The 14,154-nt window shown below is 37.9% G+C and overlaps 1 long non-coding RNA gene across 1 annotated transcript in view; it reads right to left on the reverse strand.

Moving 5' to 3' along the window:
* Nucleotides 1–10,646: 10,646 nt before the first annotated feature.
* LOC133252496 (uncharacterized) overlaps nucleotides 10,647–14,154 on the reverse strand; it is a 73,236-nt gene continuing 69,728 nt past the window's right edge. The window contains exon 3 of the long non-coding RNA XR_009737954.1: nucleotides 10,647–10,983. This is a non-coding gene — a long non-coding RNA (uncharacterized LOC133252496). The remainder of the gene's footprint in view (nucleotides 10,984–14,154) is intronic.

The following is a 14,154-nucleotide window of genomic DNA, read 5'->3' on the forward strand; positions in this document are numbered from 1 at the left end:
GTTTATAAAGCGATCAGAATATTTGCAGATGTCTTTACAGGTCAAGGTACTTGTGCTCTGCAGCCGTGTTGATGTGTCATCTTTCCCTTTTCCTGTAGAGGAAGGATACAAAGCAAATAAAAATATTACACACAATAACCCCAATTACTAAAGAGTCACCTTGATTAGAGTTTGAAAAGAATGCCATCATCCAGCTGCACTTGACATTCGTGGAAGAAGCTTAGTGCAATGGGAGGAGCATCAGACTCCCCTTTTCAGTCCAGGCTCTGCCACTTGACTAGCTATAGTAAGTTGCTCAGACTCTGAGTTGCCATCTGTAAAATGGGGACAGTAAACAGAGAGCACCTTATTATAAATACTATAAATTCTCTTGATACAAATTAGCACTAACCCCCGCCCCATATACACACACACAGAATAACTGCTAACGACATATTTGTTTAAATAATAAATAAGATACAAATTAAAGATTTTAGGATTTATTGTGTCCAGTCCCTAACTGACACCACTATATCCCTGCTCCCACCCAAATAGTACCTAATTTGAAAATCACAGATCTAGGCCCCGCCATTGATGGCCTCCAAGAGTTAAATGACTATAATCACTAGCTCCTTAATAAGAAGCTTGAAAAGAATAAATAACTTCTTCCCAACTCATCATTTGTTTTTCAAATAATAGACATTTGCATTATCTTAAAAGTTCTGTGAGTGATTTCAACCCCAATTTGAAACCAAGTGGTCAAAGGACCTAAGAAACCATACTCCCCACCCTCAATAGACATCATTTCCAAAAACGAGAGAAAAAAATACCCACATGGCCTTTGTACTCCATTTGTCTCTTGAAGCACCATAAGAAATAAATGGGAATGTTTTGTGATTCGGGAATAGGTTGTGGGTTTGGACAGGTGTGGGCTCTTATAGCTCCTTACACCTTCAAGGAGAAAACTTGCTGAACAGAACTCTGCTTAAAAACTTTGGGGATCACCACTGTTCAGACTACTTACTCTGATCATGTCACAAACAAAGATCAGACGGAGACCGCCCTTCAGGGTTGCACATGTTTGCTGGCACGGCATTCTTACTGCGTCAAAGCCTCACCTGACACTGACTCATTATTGGATGAAAAGCCAATGCCTGATAGTGTTGGTCATGTGTAACTTGCCATGTCCAGGCCAAGTATCCCGGGCCCTTTCAAAAATAGTCCACCAACTTGCTTCCCCACTATACCCTGAGATATTTCTATGACTGTAGCCATCACAGACTCCTAAAATCTCTTGTCACTATGAGCTTACTCCTGTCTCTTCTGATGGTTCTTTTCCTCCATTACAGCCAGTTTTTATATCAGACCTAATGCAGACACTGGGAGACTCTTCTCTGTGGGCTTTCAATAAATATTTATTCAACTCTATTTTGTCATACTCAGAGATAATAGGAAGCAAGGATTATTATATTTCCTAAATGCATCTGGAAACTCATTGCCTGGGGTCAGGATGATAGCCGGTTGTTTCCTTACAGAAAAACCAATTTTCTCAAATGCACTGCCTTCATCAGCCTCAATGCAGATACTGTATATTATTCAAGGTTTATAAAAAAAATTCAACATCTGCCATAACAGCTTAAGGTTCCAAAGCAGAAAATCTGAATCAGTAACAAAATTCTCCCCAAGTAATACATGGTTCCTAAATGTCAAATAGAGTCAAACCTGTCATGAAATATGTATTGGACAAAAACAGCATAGAACCAGCTCTTGTTTCTGGATATTTCAAACAGTATGCCCTCCCGTTTTCCATGGTGGATTCCCTGTCTTATTCCTTTGTATACACTCTGTGCTTGCAAAGTGCTGGGAGCATAGATACATATCTGGGGGCTTTTGTTACAGAAATAAAAAAGAATTAATATGGGCTTGCAAGAGAACCAAGAAAGGAAGTGAAAACGGAAGCAAAAAAAAAAAAAAACCCAAACCTGTGACTAATTAGCAATCTGTTCCTTTAATATAAACACTTAGGTATCGTTTTTTGTCTGTATTAACATCTTAAATTTAAAAGGAGCCTGTGAAGCTCAATTCTGTGTCCAGCCTGGACAAAGCTAAACTCTTATCTGTCCTCTGCACCTGTAACCATTTTGACTTATACATAGTTTGCCCTTTTACTTTGCTTCACGGTCAGCTGCACAGCAGAAGGAATGCCTGGGATCACGTTGCTTTTGTGACTAATCTCTACAAAGAATAGTGCAGGAGATGAAAGGGAAACCACCTCCAGAGCCCTCAAAACCAAGAGCAGGGAGCCCACCAGCCCAAGGTGGAGAGTCACAGTGCAGAGATGTTGTGATGTGACTTGCTGGGAAAAGAAAAGAAAATAAAGCAAAGGAAAAAACACTTAAAAGGATTTGAGCAATATAGGACAGAGGTGGTAAAAAGAAAATAATTGGCCAGTCCTGAGCATTTTTGCACTTTGAGGACAGATAGTACAATATCTTAGTATAAAGTTTAAAAGGCACTGTCCCAATTCAATCCCCTCATTAGAAAGTTACACAGCCTCAAAAATCATCATTATGAATTTTATGTGCTTAGTCGTTCAGTCATGTCCGATTCTTTGAGACTGTTTGTACTGTAGCCTTTCTCCAGACCTTCCCGACCCAGGGATCGAACCTATAGCTCCTTCCATAATGGACCTAACATTCTAATATAATGCTATGTCAAGGCACAGGATAAAATCCAGGGCAGCAAAAAGGAAAGAACATGAATTTTGGTGGTCTGGCAGATACAGTTTTTAATCTCAGTTCTGCCACTGACTTGCTGTATTGATGTAGAAGGTTAGCCTGCTCATGTTGCTTCTGTTTTCTACATTTATAACAAAGGGGCACATAAGCGCTATCTCACTGTATTATTGTAAAGATTAAATAAGATTAAAACCTGGATTTTTGGCAGTACTAAATCTGATGATACAGGGTCAGTGTCCAGAGAAATCCTCTCTATGTAGAGTATCTCACAGACACAGACACAGTCACACATGTGCACCTGCACACAGGCTTATTTTTTTTTTTTTTAACGAATGTATTTCTGCGTTAGGTGGTGCTAGGGGTAAAGAACCTGACTGCCAATGCAGTAGACTCAAGAGACGTGGGTTCAATCCCTGGGTTGGGAAGATACCCTGGAGAAGGAAATGGCAACCCACTGCAGTATTCTTGCCTGAGAAATCCCACGGACAGAGGAGCCTGGCAGGCTACAGTCCTTCACGTTGCAAAGAGTGGGACACGACTGAACAAACACACACAATGCATTTCTGAATATGCAAAAAAGCCAGGGAAATCCTCAGAGGCCAGAAACGATGAGAAAACATATATGCAAAGAGGGACGCAGGTGTTTGAGACAGCATTTGTATTCTGGGCATCTTTTTCTCTGATCCACCATCAAAGAACCAGCAAGGTGGGGGCAAAAACCTAAATCCAAGATTCTCAAAATCACCTTCAGAGGGGCATTAAGATATTTCCTGTGTTACCGTTAAATCTGAGTGATAAAATATGTATCTACCCAGAAGGTTACTAGCCATAATCTTGCACTCACAAAGGTTCACAATATTGTTTGAAGCTTAAAAATAAAAATAAAACTGAATATTTAATTTATGAGATTTCTGGATTGGTGATACCTCTCCTCAATCCTCCCCATCCACCCACACCTGACAGAAGTAAATATAAATTCTTTCTAGGGGAAAGTACTTTAAATTCAGGCCTCAAAACATTCCCACAAATAAGATAGCAAGGCATATGGTGTTTGCACACAGTAAAACCAGGCACTACAAATAAAAGTCAGTAGAAATAATAAATTTTAATTTAACAAGTAGTCAAAATATGTGTGATAAACACTTTAAAGAAATAAATAAGTACAAAAATATATAAAAGGAAATGAGACTTTAATTACCAGGCAGATTTTTGAAAAATAAAATTCTTAGAAATGAAAAATATAATCATTTAAAAATTAGAAATGCACTGGGGGACATGAACAGGCAACATATGGGAACATGTTTAGCTTTAAGCTTGTATCATTGATCCACATTTTTCTAGAATTATTCTTTTCAACAGCTTTATTAAGATATAATCTATATACAAAGAACTGCACATGTTTAATGTTATACAGTTTGAGGAGTTTGGAGATGGGCAACACCCATGACTTCATCACCACAATCAAGAGAATAGATACATCCAACATCTCCTAAAATTTTCTTGTGTGCTTTTTTACTCATCTTTTTTCTTTTTTTGTGGTAAGAACTCTTAACACGTGCTCCACCCTCTTACCTAATTTTGAAGGGCATAATGCTGTCTTGTTAGCTACAGTTACTATGTTATGGGGCTTCCCAGGTAGGGCTGTGGTCAAGAATCCACCTGCCACTGCAGGAGACACAAGAGACACTGGTTCCATCCCTGGGTCAGGAAGATCCCCTGGAGAAGAGAGTGGAAACCCACTCCCATATTCTTGCCTGGAAAATCCCATGGACAGAGGAACCTGATGGGCCGCAGTCCAAGGAGTTGTAAAGAGTCGGACATGACTGAGCGCACACACACTATGTTGCACAGCAGATTTTTAGAACTTTCACAACTTTCTTAACTGAAACTTGCTACACATTGAACAGTAGCTGCCCATTTTCCCCATCCCAGCCCCTGTCCCTGGAAACCACTATTGTATTTTCTGCTTCTATGCATTTGACTTTTAGATTCCTCATGTAAGTGGAATCCAATAGTATTTGTCTTTCTGTGACAAGCTAATTTCAGTCAGCATAATTCCTCCAGATTCATCCATGTTATCCTAGATGGCAGGATTTCTCCCTCTTTTTTATGACTGAGTAATATTTTAAGCATGTATATTTATGTATATAAAATGTATATTTATGTATGTATATCCATTCATCTGTTGATAGACATATTGTTTATTTCTGTATCTTGACTATTTTGAATAATACTGCAGTGAATGTGGAAGTGTGATCCATACATTTTTCATTGAGAAATGAAATATAATGATTTTTTAGAGCAAGGGTTCTTTTTCAACCTATTTATTTTTAGTTGGAGGATAATTGCTTTATAATATTGTGTTGGTTTCTGCCATACATCAGCATAGGTATTTTAATACATATGTCCCCCTGCTTGAGCCTCCCTCTCACCTCCCACCCCTTCCCACCCCTCTAGGTTGTCACAGAGCACCAAGTCCGAGCTCCCTGTGTCATACAGCAGATTCCCGCTGGCTCTCTGTTTTACATATGGTGACGTGTATGTTTCAGTGCTGCTCTCTCCATTCGTCCCACCCTCTCCTTCCCCTACTGTGTCTGCAAGTTTGTTCTCTGTGTCTGCGTCTCCATTGCCACCCTGCAAAATGTTCATCAGTACCGTCTTTCTAGATTCCATTATATGCATTAATATACAATATTTGTTTTTCTCTTTCTGACTTACTTCACTCTGTATAATGGACTTAGAGCAAGGTTCTTAACTGGGGTCATAACTCAGAGAATTCAGGGAGTCTGCAAACTTGAATTAGAAAGAATTTACATATTTATTTTCATTAACTGATTTAGCATGGCTTTCAGAGTGTAAACAACAAACCATAGTATCAATAGTAATAACTTTGACTTTTTTTATCAATATAAATCTCAGATACTTTTATATCACACAATCACTATTTCATATATCACAAAATATTATTTATTTTCATCTCACAGAATCATATTACTCATTGTGATAGATCTATATATTTCCCTGTTACTTAATGTATTAATTTTAAAATGTATATATTACTATATCATAATTTTTATATTTTTGAGAATTAAATTTTAATAGAATTGGGTTCTTTTATAGTCTATTGTATATTATCCTACCTGCTTTTAAAAAATCACTATTTAGAGAAGTCCCTAGGCTTCATGTGACAGCCAAAGGTGTCAGTGGCATAAGCAAGGTTAGAATAATACCACAAAAACAAACTCAGAAAAAAAAAATCTTATGACCATCTGCAAATTTAAATTAAAATGAATTCCCTTTATATTTTTTAACTCTAAAATTGCCCCTTAAATATAGTTCTTGAACAAATTTTACTAAGTATATTTTTGTTTGGGCTTTCAAGTTTTAATGTAAATGTTTGTCACAGTTTTAATAGTGAAAGAGGAAAGGAGTGAAGAAAGAAGAAGTGAAAGATTTATTTTGCAATTTATCAAGCTGTGTGCACTTACCTCCTATCTTACTAAAAAAGAAAAAAAGAATATTTGAATGTCTCTACTTTCTTTTAGTTGTTTTCAAATCACTCGTCTAAGAATTTATACCAGAAATAAAGCAAATTTTCAACCTCTTGAGGAAGTAAATCATTAGCATTTACTACCTGACATTTAAAATATTATCTAGTTTTCAGAAGTTTCAACATAAAACTCTGAGTTTATATATAATATAAAGGTATCTTATAATTTGACAAGGTTGCTTTATCTCATTCCATCTTAGATTCTTCATAAAATATAAAGTTCAAATATTTTATCTTCACTCTGATATTTTACCCACTTCAGCTCCCTCTGTGGACCTTTCTATGGATTCTGTCGTAGTCATCGGAGTTCTTCATGTTTGTGTCTCAGGTTCAGTAAACACCCCAACCAGAACTTCAAAAGAAGCTATGAGCAGCAGCACTTGTTCTAACTGGAAGATCATCCTGAGTCATGCCCACCCCCTCCAGCCCCTCCAACCCCACACCCTTTACTCTTGAAAGGTTTGGGCCTCCTTTCATCTCCAGTTCTCAGATTCTGGCATAATAACCCAGCCCTGACATCAACATCTAACCCTCTGAATCCCAGGCCCTTACCAAAATATGTATGCTTTGCTGTTCTGACTGCAGCTCTGCTCACTTAGCTAATACTGTCTGGGATGAGCCTTCAAATTCCCAGAGCACAGGGCTCAGGTCTTGAAGGATCTATGCCATTAGCCACAGTTGAAATAGGACTTTTAAATGACCCCCTGTATAATATCATTAATCCTCTCCTGAAACTCAAATAAAATTAACCTCTTGTTACACTTTCAAAGGTATTTTAGCAAAATGACATATCCAGTAAAACAGTAAAGTGACCTTTTCTGAAAATTTTCTTGGAGGATAGAGAAATGCAGTGAATTACACCTCACAGCTCCAGCTCCCCTCATAGTTCAGTTGGCAAAGAATCCTCCTGCAATGCTGGAGACCGGGGTTCGATTCCTGGGTTGGGAAGATCACCTGGAGAAGGAAATGGTAACCCACTCCAGTATTCTTGCCTGGAGTATGCCATGAACAGAGGAGCCTGGCAGGCTATAGTCCCTGGGGTCACAAAGAGTCAGGTATGACTTAGGGAATAAACCACCACCACCACCACCACACCTCACAACCCAGAGAAATACTTCCAAAAAATGTTCTCTATACATCTCTCTCTCCCGTGTCTGTATACCATACAGCAGTACCCCTGTCTCTCTCTTTTTCTCTCTCTCTCCCTCTTTATTTCTCTCTAAATCTCTGGCTCATTGCTACTTTCTGAATTGCATGAAGCCATAAAAAAGATCTCTGTGAACTCATGTGAAGCAATCGCCCAAAGATATTGTGAAGTGACTGACAGTATAAAGTATTAGAGGATATATAGTATGCTACTTTGGTGTAATAAAAGACAAGGATGCAAGAAATGGTACATATGCCTGCATACTTCACAAACAGAAACAAAAAGGAGAAACCTAAAAATAAGGAAGTTGGTTACCTACAAGGGGTGAGGGAAACAGTGGAAGGGATATGCAAGGCAGTGACATTTCCCAGTGAATTTCTGTGGTTTTTTTTTTAGTTTTGACTTGAAATTACATTAATATTCTACATACTCAAAGAATGAACATACATATTTTTAAAAGGATAAGGAGAAAAAAACTAAAACAAGTGAACTCCATTATTCAAAAAAAACACATAACACTATAAGGATGAGATGGCAAGAAAAGAACTTTTAGTTATGATCACAGTATTAGGCATATTATTATTTGACACTTGACATGATCACAGTCTTAGGCAAAGTATAAAGCAAAGGGTGGAAGACAGTAGACACATTTTGAACTCTTTTTTTAAAAAAAAGTTTATTGGAGTATAGTTACTGGGTTTGGGAGTAACAGAAATGTCAATATGCTTAGAGACACACTATACTGTCTACACCCGTGTCACCAAAGAAACTATTTAGGACATTAACTTGTAAATTGAGTAATCTTAGTGTGAAAGACATATCTATCTCTTTTTTTTGATAGATTTTTCCTCGATTAGGTAGAAGTTATTCAGGAAGGTCTCAGATTTGTGGGTTAAATCAAAAGTTTGTCACTAACGCTCTTCCTGACCTCCTTGACAATACTAAGTGAACATTGCTCTTAGTCCAAGAAAGTTGACCCTATAAGAAGATTCCAGCCAGACACCTTTTGTTCACCCCAGGCAACCTCCTGTTTTGCATCCTACCTCACTTGACTTAACGTTTTGGCACCAAACTTTTCTTTGTCAAAGTTTTCTGTGTCAAAAATAGTTAGCAGCCTTAGTAGACCAATACGTTTTGAAGAGTGGCTTCTTATAAAAAGTATAAGATCTTAGCCTGATTTTCTTGTAATGAAAACCTTGTAATGAGGTATGGCCATGGGTTCCTTCCTGGGACCGAGGTTCAGATGCTATCAGCAGCCAGCCTTGCGAAACACCAACACCCCCATCCCCCAACCCCCAGCCCCCACCTCTAACAAATGACTCATCCTGCTTCCTATTGGTAAGGTCAATGAAGAATGGAGTGGCCAAAGCCCCAACAGGGGGGAGAAAATCTGAAAGTGGGAGCCAAGGCACTATCCTAGGCTGTTAAACCTATATTCATTTGAGGATCTGACTATAATCAAGTTGACTATAATCAGCTTGCCAACAGTTCAGCAAGCATGGATGTCCTGAGAATTCAAAACAGGAAAGAGACTTGGATGTCATTCAGGTCCTAGCTCATTCTTAAAAGATCAAAAGTAAGGTTGCTCAAATGAATTGCTCAAGACAAAACAGTGGCACACCTAGGTCTAAAACCCTTTGGTTTAGATTCTAGAATTTTCTCTGAAGCAGAAGTTATGTGGTGATGATTTTTGACATAAGCTGTTTTAATCAGCTAGTGGATATAAGGCATACTTATTAAATTTTATATGAAGAAATTATTGAAGTAAAATTCTCAATTTATGAAAATCATTACAGATGAAAAACCAATGTGTTGTAAAGAAAATGAAGACAATTTAAAGTATAACATGTTAGCTGTGAAAAAAAACAGTGGAGGGTTATCTGCCTCAGCGATTTTACAAGGGGTTTTTTGCTGTTGGGTTTTTTGAGGCTAGTTTGTGGGGGAAGAGGAGAAGTGTTCTATCGTTATGTTTTGGTTTAGATTGTTTTTAAACAGCGGCCCCAGAAGCACCTTTTCATTCCTAGGAACTCAACCACATTTTGAAAATGCCCATCGACTTCAGTCCCCTCGTTTCACTGAAAGGAAACTGAAGGCCAGACACCAGGGCTGCTCGGTAAGAAGCAAAGACGTTTACTTCATTAGAAGTAACGAAACAAAAAGACTTTCTCAATCCATTCTTACAATGCTGCAAAGGACAGCAGGGAAAGGGCGAGAATGGGGAATAAGTCGGGGAAAGGGTCTATCTCCGAGCCTTGCGAGCGGGTGCCCAGCCTTTGGCGGGGCGTTCAGCCCCGGACCGAGACCGGCGAGCCTGCAGAGCTTAGCGAAGTCAGGCAGCCACCGAGTGTCAGAGACTGGCGACGCTGCGGGACTCCGCGGCCTCCAGGAGACTGGGAGGTGACAGCAAGGCCCGATCCACTCAGTGGCTCGGAGGGGAGGAGCGCAGCAAGGTGCGGGTTTAGTCATGGAGCAAGCCTCAGTATTCGTCACTCGAATGCAATACTGCTGCGGCCGCTGCTGCTGCTGCTAAATCGCTTCAGTCCTGTCCGACTCTGTGCGACCCCACAGATGGCAGCCCACTAGGCTCCTCTGTCCCTGGGATTCTCCAGGCAAGAATACTTGAGTGGGTTGCCATTTCCTTCTCCAATGCATGAAAGTGAAAAGTGAAAGTGAAGTCGCTCAGTCGTGTCTGACTCTTAGCGACCCCATGGACTGCAGGCCACCAGGCTCCTCCGTCCATGGGGCTTTCCAGGCAAGAGCACTGGAGTGGGTTGCCAATGCCTTCTCCAGGAGGTTGCAAAACCAGTGGAAGATCTAGTCCCTGTGAGGATGGAGTTTATAGTGGAGTTAGGATGTGTGTGTCCCCGGAAGCGAATTCTTAGGAGAATGTTGTTGAGATGTCCCAGAACTGGCTGGCATATATGTAAATCCTGCTGGATTGACAAGACATAATGCAATCTTCAAAGGTGTTTTGTAAAAAATGTCTGTAGGTTACTAGGGTTTGAGAGGTAACAGCTCAGCTGCATCACAGTTGTTTCAAAAGAATGATGAATTCAAATGCTTTGAATCCATTTTAATCCTGATCCTAGGGACCATGAGAAACTGATGTTCTGACTAGGAAAGTGACTGAATTACTTAAGTTATAGAAAAGAATCATCAACTGGAGGGTTTGTTAAAGAACCCTTCAGGTCCAGTGCTCTTTTTTCCAAAAGTTAAATATTTAAACCAGTCAAAACAGACATTCATTTATCTTAGAGTTACTACTTTCCCAGATATATTAATGACTCATTAATTGTTTATTTCATACAACAAATTTTATTGACTACCACGCTCAAAGCAATGTAAAAAATACAAAGGAAGACAACAAAAGGGTCCTTTAACAGTCTGCTAGGGAAAAAAATATGTAGACAACCCATTCACTTGTAAATCAATACACCATTATGAGCCACAGTGGACATAAAAGCTTGGTTGAAAAAAATCAGTAAGGAATGGAAATGTTACTTTTTATATGATATGGAGATGAAATGATTGGAAGAAGTCTTGTCAGCGCCTTCCATTACACCATACTCCTAAAATTAATTCAGAAGAAAAAACAAACTAAGCATTTTTAAAAAATCATAAATCAACATGAAGCAAATTTAAATATATATTATCTTAGGATAGGGAGGACTTTCTGAGTAAAATTTCTAAAGAAATAACAATAAAAAATACTGATAGGTTTGACTGTAAAAATTTTAAATTTCATTGGAAAAAACAAATGAAATTAGAAGATATTTAACAACACAAGGTACACAAGAAGTTTATGTCTTTACTATAAACAAAGTTTTTACAAATCAGTAAGATGAGCCCTGAAATAGAAAGTTGGTCCAGAATCATGCCAGGAAAAGAATTACAATTATAGATAGAAACATTTGAAAAAGAATTAAAAAAAAAAATTGAAAGATAATTCATTCTTACAAAAAGCTAATTGAAAGATGTGATATTTCATACATCATTTTATTAAAACTTACATGTTATATTTTATACTAATGAAGTTGAATTAAAATAAGTACTCAGTTTCTAGAAATTGAATTGGAAAACAATTTCTGGGGGATAATTGGGGAATGAAAAATCATTAAAAAAAATAAATAAAAATAAAAATCTTACAAGCATTCACACTCTCGAACACTGTAATTCTATTATAGGAAATCAAATTAAATAAATTTTACAAAAATTAAAAAGCAAAACCTATAAATTGACTTTCTAAAATAATATGCAATTAAAAGTAAACATTTTGCAACTTAATCTCAAAGATAATAATTATTTCTCCTATAATAGATCATGTCTGTCATTATCACCACCAACATTATCATTATCAAAATATTATTGCTAGATATGTTTCTTCAAATAAGTCTATTATAATTTCCAATAACTTCTCACATTTTTGCCTAATTATAATAAGTGAAATATGTTGTTTAAAAATATGTGAAATAAGCAAATCTGAATATGGGTTGAATGTTAAAATTGTTAATTTTATAAATTGGGATAATGACATGGTTGGTACATAAAACATACTCTTTCAACTAGCAATGCATAATGAAGTGTGTATGAGTGAAATGAAGCAATGTCTGAAATTTGCTTAAATACTAGCCCCTCCCTCAAAAAAAGTAAGGGTTTACACTATGAGGTACCATTTCACACCAGTCAGAATGGCTGCGATCCAGAAGTCTACAAATAATAAATGCTGGATAGGATGTGGAGAAAAGGGAACCCTCTTACACTGTTGGTGGGAATGCAAACTAGTACAGCCACTATGGAGAACAGTGTGGAGATTCCTTAAAAAACTGGAAATAGAACTGCCTTATGATCCAGCAATCCCACTGCTAGTCATACACACTGAGGAAACCAGAAGGGAAAGAGACACGTGTACCCCAATGTTCATCGCAGCACTGTTTATAATAGCCAGGACATGGAAGCAACCTAGATGTCCATCAGCAGTTGAATGGATAAGAAAGCTGTGGTACATATACACAATGGAGTATTACTCAGCCATTAAAAAGAATACATTTGAATCAGTTCTGATGAGGTGGATGAAACTGGAGCCTATTATACAGAGTGAAGTAAGCCAGAAGGAAAAACACCAATACAGTATACTAACACATATATATGGAATTTAGAAAGATGGTAACAATAACCCGGTGCACAAGACAGCAAAAGAGACACTGATGTATAGAACAGTCTTATGGACTCTGTGGGAGAGGGAGAGGGTGGGAAGATTTGGGAGAATGGCATTGAAACATGTAAAATATCACGTATGAAATGAGTTGCCAGTCCAGGTTCGATGCACGATACTGGATGCTTGGGGCTAGTGCACTGGGACGACCCAAAGGGATGGTATGGGGAGGGAGGAGGAAGGAGGGTTCAGGATGGGGAACACATGTATACCTGTGGTGGATTCATTTTGATATTTGGCAAAACTAATACAATTATGTAAAGTTTAAAAATAAAATAAAATTTAAAAATAAATAAATAAGTAAGGGTTTAAATGAAACAAGATGAGAAAAATATTGATAATTCTTGAAGCTGGATAATAGATTCATGAGAATTTATTATACTTAATTCTCTTCTTTTCTGTATGCTTTAGATTTTTCACAATAAAAAGCTTTTTTAAATAGTGGAATCGTTTAAGCAGCTACCAATAAACATATTTTACAAAGAGAAAAACACTGTCCTGAGAAATCATACAGAATGACACCTTCTAAGCAGTAGAATTTTTTTCTCAGTACTCTATTTTAACAAGTACATCTTGTTAAAATGTAAAACGTCTCTGGCTTTTGAGTTATCTCCCTTTATTTGGACCTCTCACACATTATTCTCCTTTTTAATAAGTTCATGTCACTGCATGAGTGCTAGAAGAGGGTCAAGAACCACAGTGGAAATCATTTTTTAAATCTCAGTACATCTTAATGCTGCTTATCATATTTTTATATTTTTACATATAGTGTTGGCTCATAGAGATAGCAGAGAAGGCAATAGCAACCCACTCCAGTACTCTTGCCTGGAAAATCCCATGGACGAGGGAGCCTGGTGGGCTGCTGTCTATGGGGTCGCACAGAGTCAGACAGGACTGAAGTGACTTAGCAGCGGCAGCAGCATAAAGATAGCAAGGGAATTTCAGAAAACAATCTACTTCTGCTTCATTGACTACGCTAAACCCTTTGACTGTGTGAATCACAACAAGCTATGAAAAATTCTTAAACAGATAGGAATACCAGACCACCTGACCTGCTTCCTGAGAAACCTGTATGCAGGTAAAGAAGCAACAGTTAGAATTGGACATGGAACAACCAACTGGTACAAAATTGGGAAAGGAGTACTTCAAGGCTGTATATTATCACTTTATTTAGTGCCTATGCAGAGTACGTCATATGAAATGCCAGGCTAGATGAAGCACAAACTGGAATTAAGATTTCCAAGAGAAATATCAACAACCTCAGATATGCAGATGATATCACTCTAATGGCAGAAAGTAAAAAGGAACTAAAGAGCCTCTTTATGAGGGTGAAAGAGGGGAGAGAAAAAGCTAGTTTAAAAGTCAACATTCAGAAAACGAAGATCATGGCATCTGGTCCCATCACTTCATAACAAATAGAAGGGGAAAGTGGAAGCAGTGACAGATTTTATTTTCTTGGGCTCCAAAATCACTGCAGATGGTAACTGCAGCTATGAGTTTAAAAGACACTTACTCCTTGGGAAAAAAA

This window comes from Bos javanicus, chromosome 8 (assembly GCF_032452875.1).
Source record: "Bos javanicus breed banteng chromosome 8, ARS-OSU_banteng_1.0, whole genome shotgun sequence".
Classification (NCBI taxonomy): Eukaryota; Metazoa; Chordata; class Mammalia; order Artiodactyla; family Bovidae; genus Bos; species Bos javanicus.